Source organism: Helicoverpa armigera, chromosome 24 (assembly GCF_030705265.1).
Source record: "Helicoverpa armigera isolate CAAS_96S chromosome 24, ASM3070526v1, whole genome shotgun sequence".
Lineage (NCBI taxonomy): Eukaryota > Metazoa > Arthropoda > Insecta > Lepidoptera > Noctuidae > Helicoverpa > Helicoverpa armigera.
This window is the reverse complement of record NC_087143.1, coordinates 1764356-1782942: the sequence shown is the minus strand read 5'-3', so window position 1 is coordinate 1782942 and position 18587 is coordinate 1764356. Positions and strand designations below refer to the sequence as shown.

The following is an 18587-nucleotide window of genomic DNA, read 5'->3' as shown; positions in this document are numbered from 1 at the left end:
TATAGCGTAAGACATAAAACTCAAAGTATTTCCCATAAAAACTCTCATTCATTCACTCACCTGCTAAGTAAATATAAATCTTAAGTGCTTCGCTATAATGTCAATTTCCTACAGCAATCGCACGTCAACACTTCAAGAAAATAAATGCAGTTAAAAAGCTTTTGTAAAGCTTATTTCTTACAAGATAAGATTGGTTTTACCGTGCAGACAATAAGAAACAATCGTATTAGCCGGTTCTACAAGAACGTACACTCAATGTTGCTTATTTACGACAGCTGACGACCATTCAAACTCGTTTGTGTAATAACTCGATCTTCGGAGAATGCAACCCGCCGATTGGCTTGGCTTAGACAGTCGCGCCGCGTCGTTGAAAGAACGCACGCTTGTTACGCGCATGCGCGGTGACGCCGAAGTGAACGTTTCTAAATTTGAAAAAGAACAATAATCGAGTGAGTGTAAGTTTCGATCAAAATTGAGAAATTAATCGAGAATTTGAAGGATTTGTTGTGAAATATCTAGTTTTAATCGACTCAGTGAATATTTGAAAGGAATTTCTTTACGTGGAAACGGGTTCGCGTCCCATGTTTGTTGTTGGATTTTGTAATAATTTTACATCTTCGATTCACGATTAGTTGTTTACGTCTGCAGCCGTGGGTGTTCGATTTAATTTATTTATAATCGAGAAACTTTTTGCGATTCTGTCTGGATTCCAATTGGAAAGGTGAGTTTCCATTTTTCGTTCTGCTTTACACATTCAAATAAAAATGCTAGAAAGTGCACACTAATTAGAAATGGAAGTAAGTATATGAAAGTGTATTAATTATAATAAGACTTCTTTATCTACTAATTATACTGCATTTTAAATGTAAGTAGGTGCATACTCACAAATATTTTAATTTCACACATTTTTAATAACTCATATCATAGGTATTTTGTTCAAATAATTAGGTAACAATTACAGATAATATTATAATCTGTTTTAAGTTGCAAACGTCAGTGATCGACTGTTGTTCCATAGTTATTTGAATGGCAAACAAATTCTAAGTTCGAAACAACGTTCGAATAGAAACGTTCCTAACTACGGCAAGTATTGACCATGAATTCCGATGATTAATGCAGGATACATTTTTCTTTTATTGTGAATGTGACCGTTCTGCGCTAATTTAGTAAAATTATGCTATTAAAAAGTTACTTGAAGGACTCTTGTGTAATTTTAAAAACTAATTCATAATACCTACGAGGCTAATGCTGAAAAGTTAGAATAAGTTGCCTATATTGCCTTGCAAGACTTACAAGCATTCTAAATAGTTACTTAGGTACTTAGTACCTTTGTTAAAAATGGTTAACTCAGTACTTATCGGGAATCTGGGATACCTACGTGGCTAAATTCCTACTTATTGATTTTTTTTCATACGATTTCAGAAGAACCAACCTTAGAGCAGTTTTTAGATTACCTAAATACCATCAAATTACCTAGGTATTACCTGTAGCCTAAGAAAAGCTTCAAGTCACGTAAAGTAAATCCCACGTTACTTCGTATAGTTTAAAGTTCAACTAGAGATCCACCAGAAGTCACGTAAACTAATAAATTAACCTACCAGTAATAAGCTACACCCTGCTATCAATTAACCTGACAGTTCCCATAATTCATGGAAATTTATCAATACTGAGAAAATATCTGAACAAAAAAACCATCGATAAAGATGTTTTACAGCACAAAGCTGGTCGTAATTCTTGTCATCTGAGAAGATATTAAATTTAAGAGCAAATCGCGTGATTATCGATGATCGATCGATGAGCATCCATGTCGGCCATGCGTGCCGTTTAATGTGTTGAAAAGCGAAAGAGATTTATCATTAATATCTTTAACATAGAGACTTGGAGGTATACATAATGTACTTCAAACTGTATTTGATTAATTCCTCCCAGTCAAAAACTCATTAATTCAAACTTTGCTGCAAATCATCAGTTTTTGATCGAGGTACAAAAGATAGCCCCCAAAACGCCCACCCTTCACCACTTCCTATGTGTTTTTGCTGGGAAGAAGTGGCGCAACAAACTCCCCAGCAACACATGTCTATCTGTAAGTTAGAGGAACCAAGAATCAACCAGTCAGCCAGAAGTGTCAATTGTCCAAAAAATAACGCTATATAGAATTTTTTAAAATTTAATTATCAGATTGCAGTCTCTAAATAAGGAGAAATCAGATTTTACGAAATAAAAAAAGATTTCTACAAGAAAAATATCTCAAGAATACATTTTGACAACCGATTTAATTGGTTACAAAACTTCAAGAAATTAAATCATGAAATGGGTAATTTAAAATAGATTTCGTAAGGATAATTAATTGGTTTAGTCGGTACTTATTTCTTTATTACCTGTAACTTTCATGATATTGCATATTATCCAGTTAAACTTTATCATTACACATATAATACTGGTTACCTTATTTATTAAAAGCCAATACCTAAGTTTAGCAACACATGTTTCGCATTTTTTACCTTAAATAGGTTTTACATTTACCTTCAAGCCAACACAGCCTTTTAAGTTTTTTAGTCCAACAAGTGAAAAAACTTGATCAGAACCCAGTTTCTTCACTAGTGTTGGTTTCTTGCGTTGCCTGTGATCCGTAGAGCATTACGTAATTACCACAAATAATCATATGACTCATGAATTATTGAAATATGATTCCATTATCCATACATTTGTGCAAATAATGTTTACGTGTTTGAGCTTCTCAATGTTAAGTGACTAATTATCATAAATCGATTTGGTTTTATTATGTGTTAGTGGTTTAGTTTTAATTAGTTGAGTATCAAACGTTTTGGTAGACTTGAAATGAGCTGGATTGAAATGACTAGAGATTTTAACATCTAAATTAAGGTGTTAAATGAAGGAGACCGGACAAAAGTCTTTATTTACTACTAAAGATAGATGAATAGATAAGACATATTTCTGTGTTTACTAGTTACAAATGTCTACAAATTCCCTACCTAAGTACCTATAAAACTACAATTGTGCACAGTTCACCCACAACAGAACATAAGACCTAACTAACTCAACTAAATCTTACTTAAAGCAATTACTACACTGGAAAACGCAACTTAAAACAATAAACACCTCGAGTAACTATCGACATGTGTAAATTTCGTTATTGGCTAAAGTTTAACCGCTTTCACTTATGTAACTGACTAGTTTATGTAAATCGGAGTCGCGTTAATCTTCCTCGCCACGCCTTGTGCGCAGATGATATCACATGTAGGTACAGTGGTACAGTGGTACTCTTGGGTACCGCTGAGGAAAACGGAACTCATTTATCGTTGCGAAAATTGATGCTAAATATAACTTTTGTCTGAGTAAACATTTCTGGAATTACTTTTTTAAGTGTGAAGGTTACGACAGAATACTATTAGTGCTCATTGAGTCGATTTTTATCAGAAAAGGTTGTATAGTGGCAAGCTAAAGTAGCCTAAATTCAAGAGATTCAATTTCTAGAGAAACATGATTGGTGGACAAACTGCACTGTTATTTTTCTAAATTACTGGTTCGTAAGCACACCTAACACATCATTAAAAGGCCCCAAAATGTGATTACTCATGCTAATCATTTAAAAAATCAATATTTATTTCCGCGATCATGTTTTCAAGCTTCTGTAAATATATGAATGGAATTCTACAGAACCATTGCTCAACGTTTGCCTTTATTATAGTGAAGATGTGACATTAGGCAATATATTACGAAAAGGCATTTGTATGCAAGAGCTCATCTTACGGACTACGGCCAGAGACGTACCACAATAAATTGTTTATTTTAGTTTCTATGAAACTAGCTGCTTTCCTGCGGTTTCACCCGCGTCCTGTAAGAACTGCTGTCCGTACCGGGATAAAATATAGCCTATGTTACTCGAGAAGAGTGTAGCTTTAAAACAGTGTAAGAATTTTTCAGTTCAGTAGTTTCGGTGCCGTTAGGGTATAAACAAACTAACGAATGTTTCTTCTTTACGTATTAGTGTAGATAATGAGGAATGATAAGTTTTAGGAAAGCTACAAAGCAGGCTTTAAACCTGATCTATGCGTGTAATATACCAATTGCGGTTTGTTTGGACATTACTTCAGGAATGTACAAATTGCTTATGTAATGTAACGATTGCCTTAACTGTGTTATTTTGAACTGGGGAGAAAACAGAGAAACAGATGTGGCTGTTTGTTCTTGTTATTTTAGCATTATTATTTAAATGTATGATCAATTGTAACTCATCATCATTTGGCTAGCTTTTTCTCAACTATGTTGGGGTCGGCTTCCAGTCTATCCGGTTTCAGCTGAGTACCAGTGTTTTACAAGGAGCGACTAGTATGGAAAATTGTAACTAGCAGCCTCAAATTTCAACTATCTATCTAATCTTCGAAATACTCCTGGCTGACATACTCTTACAATTATGCCTTGCGATATGAACATTAAGAAGAAAGTATACTTTAAACGAAACCGCCTAATTTCGGCCCATGTGTCTCACATCTTAAATTACATACCTACGCAGTTTAAATAATTATACACCTTTACATAACTTCAGACCGTGTGAAGACGTTTGCAATAACAGTAGTAGCAAGTACCTCTATCTTGTAATTGAGAAAACGAAAGTTTGTAAGCGAAGAAAACGGTCTAAATTTTTTAAAGGCTCGCTAAATGTATGAAATATTACTTCGAATAGTTAGCATGTTTGGGTGATTTCACTTTCCTTCAACATTCCGAAATATGTGGAACGGAGCGCTGTTAACATATTTGCAGGCTTTATATTACCGTCCTAATCTAAGCAAAATAAAGTAAGTAAGTATTACGTCTACTACAAAAAAATATATAATTTTCTCTATAATTTTGGGACTGTTCCATAGAACTTTGACTCAGATTGTCACCCTACCTCTTACCATAACTCACTTGTTTGAACAGCCATCTTGCTTGTAAAATTACGACCAAATATTTAAAAATTCGCTGTTTAATCAAAATATTATTACGTTATCGCATAAAGAAGTATCGATTCCATCGTATTGTGATGGCCAATCGATTGTTCAAACGGATTTATTCCCACCTATCTCTCGTACATGGCGAATCAATCGTTGATTGTGAAGCAAAAAAAATACGGAACGTCGTAAGGGGCCATTGAGTTTTCAGAAAAAAGGCTCGATAGGCTGTATGCCAATAACCTTTGCTTGAATAATACATGAAGTAAGTAGTTGTTTGTCTATTACCCGTGACTGTATAATTATTGTTTAGGTATCGATGTTATAATTTCTACCCTTTGATGAATAGTTATGGCTTTATTAAGCACATTATTATGACTAAGTAATTACATTTTCCTGTAGTTTTATGCTTTAAATTGAATCAAAGTCTTTCACCGTGTTTAAAACAGACAGAGATTAGTAATTAATGGTTTGGCAATCGAGTTATTGTAATAAAGGCAAAAATTAAAAACCTACTAACCTAAGTTATGTGATTTTTTTCATGTGAGAGTAAATATGCTTTTCCGAACTTTATTCCCTTATTAAACAAGTTACCTATGTGTTTTTTTTATCACAAAACATTAAAAACATTTGTTGTTTAATAGTGGGATCTGGGATCCTAAAACACATTTCAAGGAAGATAATTGTGTACCTATGTAGGATCAGTGAATTTAACTAAAAACTATTTGAAACGTTGCAAATAGTTAATAAACTACAAATTGCGTTATCTATCAGTATTAGGTTCATTAGAAATAGAAACTAACTGTTGGAAATGGAAAGGCCTAGCGCATTTTACATTGTAAATAATCGCCTAGCTGGAGGGAGCATGTTAATTTTAGTTCTGTTAGGTTGGCAATACGGTTTTTAGCTGTGTTTGAGTCTGGCCACAACCACAAACAAATATGACTTCTTTGGAATTTGGAAGCTACGAGAGGTCTGTTCTGTAGCCTTCTCATCATCTGCCTACTCTGCAGCCTCAAGGTCCGTGCTTCAGAAATTAGACCCAAAAAATCCAGGATCCTATCAGAACTGTGACATAATAAAATAGACCAGGATTTACCCAACTACGTATTGAATGCATCCACACGTGGATGGCACGTTAAACTGTAGGTCCCGGCTGTCAGTGAACATCCTTGGCAGTCGTTACGGGTAGTCAGAAGCCAGAAAGTCTGACACCAGTCTAACCAAGGGGTATCGGGTTGCCCGGGTTACTGGGTTGAGGAGGTCAGATAGGCAGTCGCTTCTTGTAAAGCACTGGTACTCAGCTGAATCCGGTTAGACTGGAAGCCGACCCCAACGTGATTGGGAAAAGGCTCGGAGGATGATGTATTGAATGCATCCAGAAAACACTATTTTTAATATAACTTGTTTAACGTCACAAGCAATTTGCATGACCTACAGATCTAGTGTGGGACAAGGATTTTCTGTTCAAGAATTTCACAAAAACTAATTCTTAACATGAAACATGAAAGAATGTGCCAACATAACAATACCGAGTGAAGTAGTGTAATGACCAACTAGTCTATCTTTCTAAACTGTTTGTTCTACAAAATATACTTATTTCTTAAAGTAAGACTGGTTATTGGTTTCGCTAGAACCTCAGGCAGGTAGGATTGGCTTGACTCACCAAATTGTAATTGGGACCTCCTTACACCCCATATAAGTACTTTGACGCTATAATATGTACGTATGTATTATGATATATCAATAGATATTCCGATATTACGAGGATTTGATCTAGTATTTGCACTAAAGAGCAAAACGGAATTCAGTCACGTATAGAATATCGTATGAGCTGAGGGCGTGAAAGAACGCGCCATTTCTCCTGTCAATGTCACATTGTGGCGGGAAAACCATAGTGTTGAAATCATTCCGTATTTTAATTAACAGCCGATAGGTTTCGTGTAATATTGACTAACTCACCTTAGTGACTTACTGCCGGTACCGGGATAAAATAAAGCCAATGAAAATATCGCGAATAACGTGAAGAGTGCAGGTTTCCAACAGTGAAAGAATTTTCACAAACAAGCAATCAAACAAAAATATATTTTTTTCCTTTTTATAATATTATTAGTAAGTACCTTTTATAGACAAAGATCATATTGTTATCTAAACTATTGTTTGTCGCCCTCAAAAATGACGACACGAAACATATTCAGAGCTCGCAAAAAACTGCATGATACAATATGAAGTAGATGAGATCATAGCTTGAGCCTCCGATCATCTTCGCGCATGATAGTCATCTGTTTCCTAGCACGATTTCATTATAAGAACGTGAACGATAAATTACTTGACTATTATGATGGTATGTGCTTAGTTTAAGTTGGCGTTGGCTTTTAAGCCGAAAGTATTCTTGATCTTGAAATAGTTTATATTCTACATCAAACTTTGTTTTATTTAAAGTCTGAAATGTTGAAAATTGACAAATTCTAACTTCGTTACTCGCATGAGGGATTGCTAAAAATATGTCGTTTGATTCACGGATTCTTTTGAAATAAATGGTATAGAACAACGTTATTTAGAGGTAAATAATGATGAGAAAAACATTTACTAATGCATCAAAATACCTAAATATTCCTGGAACTCTGAACAACTACATATAATTCCAAAAAGTGCGCGCGATAAATGCTTAGCGTTCTAACCTAAGTCTAAGTTTGTCTGTGGTCTAAGTGGTATGCTTGTCTGTGCCTACTCGCTAATTACAGTAAATACTGCTTCTTGTGGGAACTCTAGCCAGGAAGTGCTTGACGCTATGTAATTTGTTAATCAGACTAAACTTTAACATTTGCTCCTAAGCATTTACTTACATTTTTTGCCGGTATGTGGGAGCGAATTGTAACCGCATTTTCTGTGAAACTGTAGTGAGATGTAGATAAATTTGTGGACCTAGTTAGGTACCTATATTATGTACCTACTTTACAAATTGGTGGTATATTACTGGTTTCCTGAATTCTAAGTTTCAAGTGACAGTTTTTGAATCTTTGACCTGTTACTTTTATTTGTACTTTTTCTCAGCGCAAAGCAGAACTTCAAAGACAATTACTTTATTTTATCAGCGAACCAGACAGCCAACAGGCCTTTACAACATTCTAGGGCGTGTCGAGCAAAAACTAACCAATGAAAAAACTATCAATAGATACCTACTACAATCACATTGTGCAATATTGTTTGCGTCTGTGTAGACTTAGAAACAAGTGCAGACAATGCTCTGTTTATGAGTTACAACTGTTATGATTCAAGATGTTTTTGATAAACGAATAACACGCGGATTGGAACGTAACTTTAGTTCGAATTTTAAATGTTAGTTTTATGGCGGTCCGAAGGCTGTGAGAGGTGTTTTATGGCTTGAAAGTGGCCATGTTGTATTCCGTTCAATGACACAACTAACGGCTATTTATTTGAGGTTAATCTTATAAAGGTAGAGAATCGAAGCTTTTAATATAAAATCGATCATTTTATAACCTGGTCTTCGAGAGTTAGCTTTGCAGTGAATTTTGATTAGGAATTTGTAGGCATCCAAAAAGATTTTCTTCGTAATCGCGAAAATTCATCGTCCGTCTAGTTTTTAACCTCGTTCTTATTAAGAAAGACGCTATAAAGATTGTCATCACTCAGCACGTCCTCGACAGTAAATATCAGTTATTTAAAATAATGACCATCATAACTTATTACCCGTTTACTACGGTTGCAACAAACCGCGTAGTTTACTGGTTATTACTGCGAAATTTACTTGTCACGTACAAACTGAGGTTTTACTGCGAAAATGTTTTTACTACTTATGCTAGAAAATTGTGAAATGGCTCACATACATAAGAGTTTTCACATATTAGTTTAGCGGAACTTTAACGAGACGCTAACTAGCCAGTTATCCTAGCGACAATATTACACAAGCTCGAGTTCCCGCTCATTTTGACGGCGGCCATATTGGAAGAAAGCACAGAAGTTACACTGGAATGAAATCAGTGCTGCTCATGGGGGGCTGCTTACGGAGTCATTATTTGCTTACATACTATGATAATTTTAAATAATTACTGAAAGTCAGACACTTTTCAAGCTCATTTTTCTCTTTAATCTGTGAAAAATTCTTTCTCAATTATTCCAATACAAATTGAACCTTCAAATCTCTATAATCTTTCCAAACTTCGTTTATACTGGTTCTTCTGCACACACATCTGTCACCTGTCAAATGGCTGAGTCTGCCATTTTTTCTTGTTCGGCGCATGCGCGGTGACGCAACGCTCCGCTGGTATGCACGGAACAGGTTTGCGACCGCCAGTTAATCCGGACATTAGGGAGTGCGTACCGTAGGCGTTAGTAAGCAGTTAGTTTAGTTAGAAACTAGTTAATAAAACTACCATTTAAAACTGGCCAAATACATGATTAAAAAAAATATTTGACGTTTTCTGGAGCTGTCAAAATAGTAGTTGTCAGTTGTCAAAAGGGTCACCATGTTGCGCAATGTTTGCTCGGACATTCCGGTTTTTGATGAAATCTTTAAATTATGCGTAGTTAAATATTCGATTTGTCTTGTGTTATCTTATTTATGTTGTAAAAAGTTCCCCAAGTGCCTATTAGTTGTGAATTATGATGAAAGCTTTCGATTATTGTGGGGAATTTGAGTACAATATAATTTATATTAGTTGTCTTATGTATTTGTTAGTTTTTAAGTCATATTTTATAACTGTTTGACAAGACACTAAAATAAAGATAATTTTACAGCAGTAAGTTTAATTTCGCTATAAAACACGATATTATTTGTAGTACAAGTACTACTTTAAGTTACTCTAATCACGGCTTGAACGCAAGGCAACATTTTTTCCTCACAACATTTTGCAATACGACATAGAATGCCGACTAATGGCGAATATAGTAAAAGGAATTGTGTCAGCATTTTAATTAACCGAGGTTTTTTACGGTCGCAAGCTATACTAATACAGACAACGATTCTGCAATCTATTTAATTCATAATTTAACTTGTATTTATGTATTGGGAAATACAATTGATTTTTTATGGCCGTCTTTGTCACTAAACTGAGCTAATTTAGTTACCCATCTTTTCTTTGTTGAATTGTAGTCGTTGCCAATATTCGATCTATCTGTTATGTACCTATGTCAAAATTCTATCTCATCATCTCCTGAGCCTTTTCCCAACTATGTTGGGGTCGGCTTCCAGTCTAACCGGATGTAGCTGAGTACCAGAGCTTTACAAGGAGCCACCTATCTGAACCCTCAACCCAGTTACCCGGGCAACCCAATACCCCTTAGTTAGACTTGTGTCAGACTTACTGACTTCTGACTACCCGTAACGACTGCCATGGATGTTCATTGACAGCCGGGACCTACAGTATTGGGAACGACAGTAGATAGAAGAAAATGTTTGTTCAATTATTATGTATTGAGTTCTTATAAGTTCAGAAGCTATATGCTTTTGTTTATTAATTAATAATCATGTTACTGTTTAATTGCAATTCAAGTTGACACGTTCCGTTTCACGTTATTGAAAGCTTGACAAGTTTTTTCTGATAAGTTTTTTGTTGTGAATAATTAAGCAGTATTTGTATACTTAAAATAACCTGTTGTACAGGAAGGTAGCCTAATGAATATATGACACTGATTGAAAAAAAAAATGGAGCGCCTTTTTTGGGTGGTAAAGAAAAATATCCTTGGTATATTTGTTGTTGATATTTTTTCTGACATTTAATGAATGATTAAACCTGTTAATAACGATTAGTTGCTGAAATGTGACTTCATTTAATTAATCTTTTTTCTTCACTAATAGCTACCAATATATTTCCTTATTTATTTTACAGTTTATCGCAATAATTTCAAACGTGCATATTAAGAGGTTGCTCAATTTTATAATATGTATTACCAATATCAATCCGTAATTTGATTTAGCAGCAGTAATTTGATCGAGCATCAATCAATCAATAAACATTAAGATACCAGCGTTCTCAACACCTTCAGATAGTAGATCTATAAGATATATCCACGGAGTAAGAAAAGATGAACGGAGATACCATAATGCAGGTGTGTCAGGCGCCTTCTTCTAGGTCAAATATTTACAGTTTGCAAGACCAAAGCGATCAGTTACGAGTGAACTGACGAGGCGTTCGGGTTCATCTTTGAGACATCTGTCAACGATTTTTGGCAATTCAAAAAATGGTCGGGTCCAAAAAGATGTATAAGGACGGAGCTAGTAATGCTCCAAGATCTTCATCTACCCCGCATTTTGGCGCACAAGGTACTTTCTTATGACATTTTCTGTTATGGCACCTCCGCTAGTCATTTTGTTCTCCATAGCTATATACCTATACCTCTCACACACTCATACATACACATACACAAGGCTACCAACATAACAGGCATTACGGAGTAATTACACCTGTTGAGTACCATCTGCCCTATAAGGTCCGTAGGTTATCTAGTGACCTTGCCACAGTCTATGGTGTTTTTATACGAGAATCGTGGCTTGCCATCTTGCCAGCATCAATGTCGTGCCTGATATATCGATGTACTTACCTATGAGTTTTATTAAATAGTTTGTATCTATCTAAATCCATAGCTCTTGCTGACGGATGTGTATGAATACATTCTAGGTAAGTAGGTATATGTTTAAATATAAACAGGTGGGATGCCTGGATTGGAAAATGAACATGTAGATAAATTGCTATTTACTGTTAATCTGCTTTTATCAAGACAACAGATGACTAAACAATGGAAAATACATACCTGAAAGGTGGATTTTTGCATCCCAGCAAAACTTCATAAACCTCCAGTGATCAATAAATAATCACAGCTTGAAATGGAATTCTGTAATAATTACAAAATTCTATCTGTGTATAACATATCCTAGTTCATACGCTTTAATTAACTTCGCCAATGGCGTTCTAATAGTTCATTAAATCAGTGAATTGAAGCAAAGTAATGAGATTTACAAATCGCACGTATGCAACTTGTAATAAAACGGTATACGAGCGACACACATACCGAAATGATATGTTATTAACAGATCAACACTATTCGAATGGAAATAAAGATACAAATAATTTGCATACTCGTAATTTTGCATATAAAGTAGCGATGTTTTATAATCGGCGTCTATTTTCCGGTTCAGATCTATATTTAAGATTCTTGTGTTAAAAACTTATGACGGGCTGTTATTTACCAAAATTGAGTCACTTACGGTTCCTGTGGCTATAAAAAGCATAATTCGCGAATTCCAAAAATGTTATAACAAAAATCCTTATTGAAGATCTTTGAGCATGAATTTTAATCAAAATCTCTTTATTTCCATACATATAAATATGCAAATCGAATTAAGTGAGATTCTTTTAAAATCTTTTTAAAACAACCTCCTCGGTCGAAGCACCTTGATTTTCTTGTACTAAAGCTTATTAATAACCACTTGACAATCTGCTCATTTGCAAACAGGGGACTGGTTTCCCATGGCGAGACGACTCAGTTCCGTGGCTTGTGGAAATTCAAGTTTTCCATGTATAATATTACCAGATCCTGAGGTTTTGTAAAGAGATATAGGCAATTCAAGTTTACTGTGTTATGTATGTAGGATATCAGAATATATCCTTCATTAGGTACTCCATATTCAAATGCTGGAGAGCACGGTACGTTTGATAAAAATATCCCAAAGACAGTTTTGGATGCCCTGTAATTAAAATGTTAAAAGTGGACATGAAGGATAATTTGGCAAGAGAATTTTGAACTACGAACCCTACATACATAAAAAACCTTAAATCAGAATAATAAGTCTAACCAATAAAACTCAACGCCTAAAGTTCAAATGTCAAATCAAGCTGTCAGTCGTTCTGACTGCGCACTCTATGACTCATATTGCATTCATTCTGCAGTATATTCTCAAGATATGGGAAGTGTGCAATCTTAAGATTGCTGCACGACCCGCAATCTCGATAGATCATTATAAATTCATTTAGTTGAGGTCGCGTAATGTCGTCCGGCAGCCGTGACCGCTTAGCTGCGTTTAAGGGCACTTTTGTCACTTGCTTTTAATATTTTGTTGTTTCCATGCGAGATCACGTGCATTTTTTTTTAAACTTAGGTACCTAAATTGAAAATAAAATTAATTTGTACTCGCCATAAATAGGAATATGTCCATCACGTGCAAAATTTTTTTTTACTGAACAATGTTAAAAATAAAATTAATTTGTACTCGTCATAAGTAAAAACATGTCCATGAAACTCATACATGATGCATAGCCACCCTACTTAAAATATGTCGAGGACGCTTCTAAAACAACATTTTGACAAATAAGCCATTCTTCCTTACTTTTACATACATAATTACCCTCATAGCTAAACCACCCTGTAAAGTACAAAAAAGACTACAGAGGTTTTGGTCAAATATCTTTCTCATTTTAGCGATACTTACCAGAACACTTAATTCGTCATTATTTACACACATCTTCATTCATTTTACATCAAAACGCGGCCAGCCTTGGCCATTATGTATTTGTATGTACAAACCACATTAGAACCATGTTCATGTCCCTACAATATCTACTATTGACAAACCGATTGACAAAACTCGGACAGTCCTGCGACCGACACACATACCTACTTAGGCAATTTAAATACCTACTTCTATTCATATAGTTTACACTTAGGCAATATTTACGTGTAAAGCCTACGGTGACCACACGATTTGCTTTTGAAGGATAAGTGCTGATGTAATACATTGATGATGATTTTTGTTCTTGTGGTTGTAATTTGTGTTTGAAGATTTTTTGCTAATTCTTCTAAATAAGGATGTTTTTGTTTCATATGTATCTATATTATCTGTATGAGATTTTTTCACACCATCATGTTCATGGTATGGTTTTGACGGTATTGCTATTTTTGTCAAAACTGTTTTTCTTTTGCATTTTGTTATGCAATCTAGGTATGTTATTTATGATTAAATTATACAGTTAAAATTAGTGTAGTATGTTGTATTCAAATATATGAATTTGAAACCAAACCGTATACGTAATCGAATTGTTTTACTCTCAAAATATATTTGATTTACATTACAAGCCTATTTAAAACCAATTCACTGGCCCATAAATAACTTAAAAATACAATAAAAAAACGATTCTATTCTTTATTGCGTCATATCAACAGATATTAAACACGACTTAGAAGCTCGGTAACTTGTTGATGGAATTCAAGCAAAAAATTTAACGCATACCATCATCGTAATATTATGTAGGATAAATAATTACGTCTGGCAACATCATCGCATGTTACAACTAAAATGACATGAGTATAATTAAGACCATAGACTATAGAGTTGGTAATTGAGACGCTTTGCGACAAAAACTCTTTGAAGTGAGACAATCAAGTTTGCTGGTTAATGGTTTGAGATATTCATTATTAACTGTATTTTGTTGAGATGGGAATTTAATAATGAGTATTGAGAAAACAGTTTGATATTAAATTACATATTTGCATGATGAATCTTTGGCCTTAGGTTCCTAACTGAATCTACGAGAATTCCATGAATATACTTAACTGATAGAAAAATCAAAAATTTGAATGTCATATTAGCTTAATTTATTCATATCAAAAATATGCGAAACTGCGTTGCCTAATTCATGTGTCATCTTTAGAGCAACTTGTATGCAAATGGGTCACATCGTACGCATCTCCAGTCAAAAGCAGTTGATTTCAAATTGCCAATTTAGTTTAAAGTCTACATTCATGCTTAGGTTTAAAACCTCCTCAATTTGGACTCGTTTTGAATAGCATTTGATGAAATATCTATGGAATTTCCGCAGTCTGATTGATTGCAAATGTTAGTCAAAGATAACTCATCATTTCAATTAATTTCGAGAGTACTGGCAAAGCAATGTATGTCTCTCATCTGTAGTTGTTTTGTTAGTTAATATTTTCCATACAACTTGTAAGTTCTATTTTTTTATTCTAGCTATGGGAAACTGGGGCTTTATCGCACTGAATACTCAGCTTTCAATATGGCGGACACCAAAAATGGCGCGAAACTGATATGGAAACTCGATTACGACAAAATTGGATTTATTCGTAATTAACACCATTAGTATCTACTGTTTGTTTGTTTTGTAATTGACGTTGCATTACAACGATTTGGCGGAAAATTTACTATTTCGTTCTGAAATGTGCACATAAACATTTTTCGTGTCTTTATTAGGAATGCCACATAATTTTTGTGCTAACAGAATATTGAATGTCAATTTTTTTAGGTTTTATAGGTAGACATTTTCGGTGAGCTATGTACTTACTCTGTTACAAATGTGTGTTCTACGTTTTGTCTAATCAGTGTTTAAACTTACCTTCATGAGACGTCTTCCATCAGTTCATTGGTCATGTATCACAACTTCACAAGACTACCAAAATGACATTTTGAAGTTCATATAGATTACTGTATTTTTTGCATTCTCAAGGCACTTCCTGATACAAAAATGGCTTGCTTACCTCTACGGGGGCTAATTGGCAAACTTACCAATGATTAAGTGTATAACATCGTCAATATACACGTAAGTCGGGGTCGTGACTCTCGAAGGGAGCGCCGACGATTGCAATGACCTACTGTCACAGTCTCACAGAGTCACAGAAGTCTTGCTGTGTGAGATTTTTCCTCAAAATAGTTTTGCAATTCAAAATAGGCATGTTTACTGCACGCATGTGAGGTGTTGCGAAATTTGATGGCTATTAAAGGTGTGACCTATCGATGATGTCTGATCTGTCGATAGATATATCAGTTTTATGGCTATGGATAAACATGAATTCAGTTGGCTAAACTTGTCACCTAGGACTAGGACAGTGTTAGGAATCTAAGATCAAACTTATTAACACACTCGTTCTCAGCTACATCTGGATAGACTGGAAGCTGACTTCAATAGCTGGGAAAATTCTAGGCAGATGATGATGAAGATCAAACCCATTAGTATTAAAACTAAGTTATCTTTTATAATAGGAACACAATAAGTTACCTTTAGTTCCGTCATGTGCAAACAATCCGTTTTAATAAACAGGCATAAGCCGACTAGACGACCTTTGAAAGGACCTTTTCAAGTCACGCTAAGTGTATCACAGTTTCGCAGCCTCCTTCTGTAGACGTATTTGCATCGATACAAAGTTAACAAATATAAGCCTTTGGAATTTCTTCGAGCTGCCGATTCCACGTTCTCATTTAATTTTACTCGGAAACATTCTAACATTTCCACGCTTAAAAGTCCACTTCTATACAAATATGGCGAATTTTGTCGTAGTTCACTGTTATATCTTTCTAGTTCCTACCAATCTTTGTGAGACGCTATTTCTTTTCCGCAGCATATTCCAATCCTTGTGGATTTAGGTAACGTTTATACTTCGTCTGTAATTATGCCAAGTGGAACATAATCAAATCCCTCAGGACAATTCTAGTAATCCTGTTTCATTAGCAGCTACAATTTGAATCCCTTCAACGTACCTACTTAAAGCAGCATCCGATGATATCAACCTGTTAAAGCACTCATAAGCTGAAAACCTGTTCTCCTATTCCCTATCTTAATACCAATACCGATGTATATACTTGTAAGTACATAACAATATACTTAGTTGTAGATCGCGTGCGCTTTCTAACCGATACTCTAACTAAAACAAAGCGAAGCGACGCCATCAAACGAAGATGGCCGACTATCAGCATGTTACTGGCCAGTGAAAGTGTCATGTACGTGTGCTGAGTGCCGTATTGACTATCGACAGGATTTCGAGCTGATATCGAGGAGAAATTACATTGATAAACGATATTATAGGTAGACTATACATAGATGCCAGTTTTAGGCTGTGTTTCTTATAGGTGCAATGTTGTTGATTTTCTGTGAGAGTCAGTATGAAATGCTATTGAACATAATGGACAACTTACACATATTAAACGGACTGTTCATTAAACTCAGCAGTGATCGATTAGGATAAATAAAGATATTTACTTTACTCTCTTTGATAAAAAAGTTGATAATCTATTAGCTATATCAGAATACGAATGAATGCAATACGCCTATAAAACGGCTATTGCGAAGCACACATTATTAATTATTAACCAATCGACTATGTAGTTCCTATATAATTCCAACAAATACATTAATTACTACATAAGCTATTTATTACATGAAATGGTATGTGGCTACTAATTGTATACAAATACGAAATATGTATGCACGTGTTCATTCGGAATTCGAAGGTAATTTAGCTCATTTTAGGTTATGTCACCAATAAATTATTGTATTTCAAAAGGCTTAACTAACAATAAACATGCTAAACAACATTCCGAGACCTGTTAAAAGCCTTTGGTAAATCGATAAATTAATAATACCTTGCTTCGTTCCGTATTTCGTGCATTCAAGAATTAATATAGATCTAAATGTCCCCCAAATAATATTACCATTGTCACACTAGTGACGTATAAATGTGTATTTATGTCAATATGATATGTGGAATATGATGACTTGTTTCGAGTATGTCATCATCGGCCTCGGTAGCGCAGTAGGCAGCGCGTAAGTCTCATAATCTTAAGGTCGTGAGTTCGATCCTCACCCGGGGCATATCTTTTTGGCGTTTTCCCCGATAATTTTTATTCTTTACTCGTAACTTTTTCTCAATCAACGAGGCCATGGAACTTGTTTGCCACTTGTACTGTTGCAACTATCAATCTATACGCACCTGGCGTTCGTTGCGAAATGTTAACGCGTATGCAAATCCCATCAGTTTAAACAATGAAATATCGGTACAAGGCGGCCCACGTCTTTATTATCATGGTATCTGTGATTATTTACATTCATAAATAGTAATAAGACTTGTAATTAAGTCGCTACGGAATTTCGCAACGTGCATTCCGCTAGTACGCGTGCGACATTTCACAAATAGATTGCTGTCAAGATTGATTTTAACGCCATCTATTGTCCAGCGGACACACTAATGAAGCAATAAAAATATGAACTACTTGTACTTGTAAGAATAGCCAAATATGAATGCGGTTTCTAGTTCAATGAAAATAATAATTGAATGTTATATGTTGTTGTAAAAAAAACATTTCTAACAATTTAATTTCTTTTTTCAGAAACTTCCGTGGTAGTGAAGCACCGTTCAAGGATTTGGATGTAAGTGCAAATTTTCTTTTTTTTCGATTTAATAAATAATTATACACTTATGTTTATTTTTATCTGATTTCGTCATTTTAGCTAACAACCAAAGCGAATACCGTTAGCTTATCGATAGGCCATCTTTAACGAATTTATAAGCGGATGGAGTTTACCTCTTTCGTAATATACAATTACTAAGTCCGCAGCATTATTAAATATTAAAACTATATTACTATATTCTGTGGGAATTTTCCTATTAGATTTTTCTAGGATTGTGAACTATGTATAGACACTTAATATGGCCTTTTTCTGAGTACCTACCCTTGTTAGTGATTTATCTATTCAAGGGTCAGTTTTTTGAGCAGTTGGGGCTGCCTTGTTTAAATATGTATATGGCACAATATATGAAGTAAAATCACTTCTTGACCCCTCAGTAATAAATACTGAATTAGTATTTACCCATGTTCTGTCGACGCAAATTATT

The 18587-nt window shown here is 34.8% G+C and overlaps 1 protein-coding gene and 1 non-coding gene across 5 annotated transcripts in view; both read left to right on the top strand.

Annotated features, from left to right (window-relative positions):
* The first annotated feature begins 334 nt into the window (after nucleotides 1–334).
* Nucleotides 335–18587, top strand: part of LOC110382398 (uncharacterized) — a 61840-nt gene continuing 43587 nt past the window's right edge. For 2 of the 4 annotated variants that reach the window (XM_064041308.1, XM_064041306.1), the window contains exons 1-2: nucleotides 335–721; nucleotides 18082–18121. The gene's annotated coding sequence lies outside the window, so the exon portion shown is untranslated. The remainder of the gene's footprint in view (nucleotides 722–18081; nucleotides 18122–18587) is intronic. The other 2 variants (XM_064041309.1, XM_064041307.1) reach the window with 2 other exon arrangements.
* On the top strand, nucleotides 17494–17566 carry Trnam-cau (transfer RNA methionine (anticodon CAU)). The gene has a single exon. It is a non-coding gene; the product is annotated as a tRNA-Met (tRNA).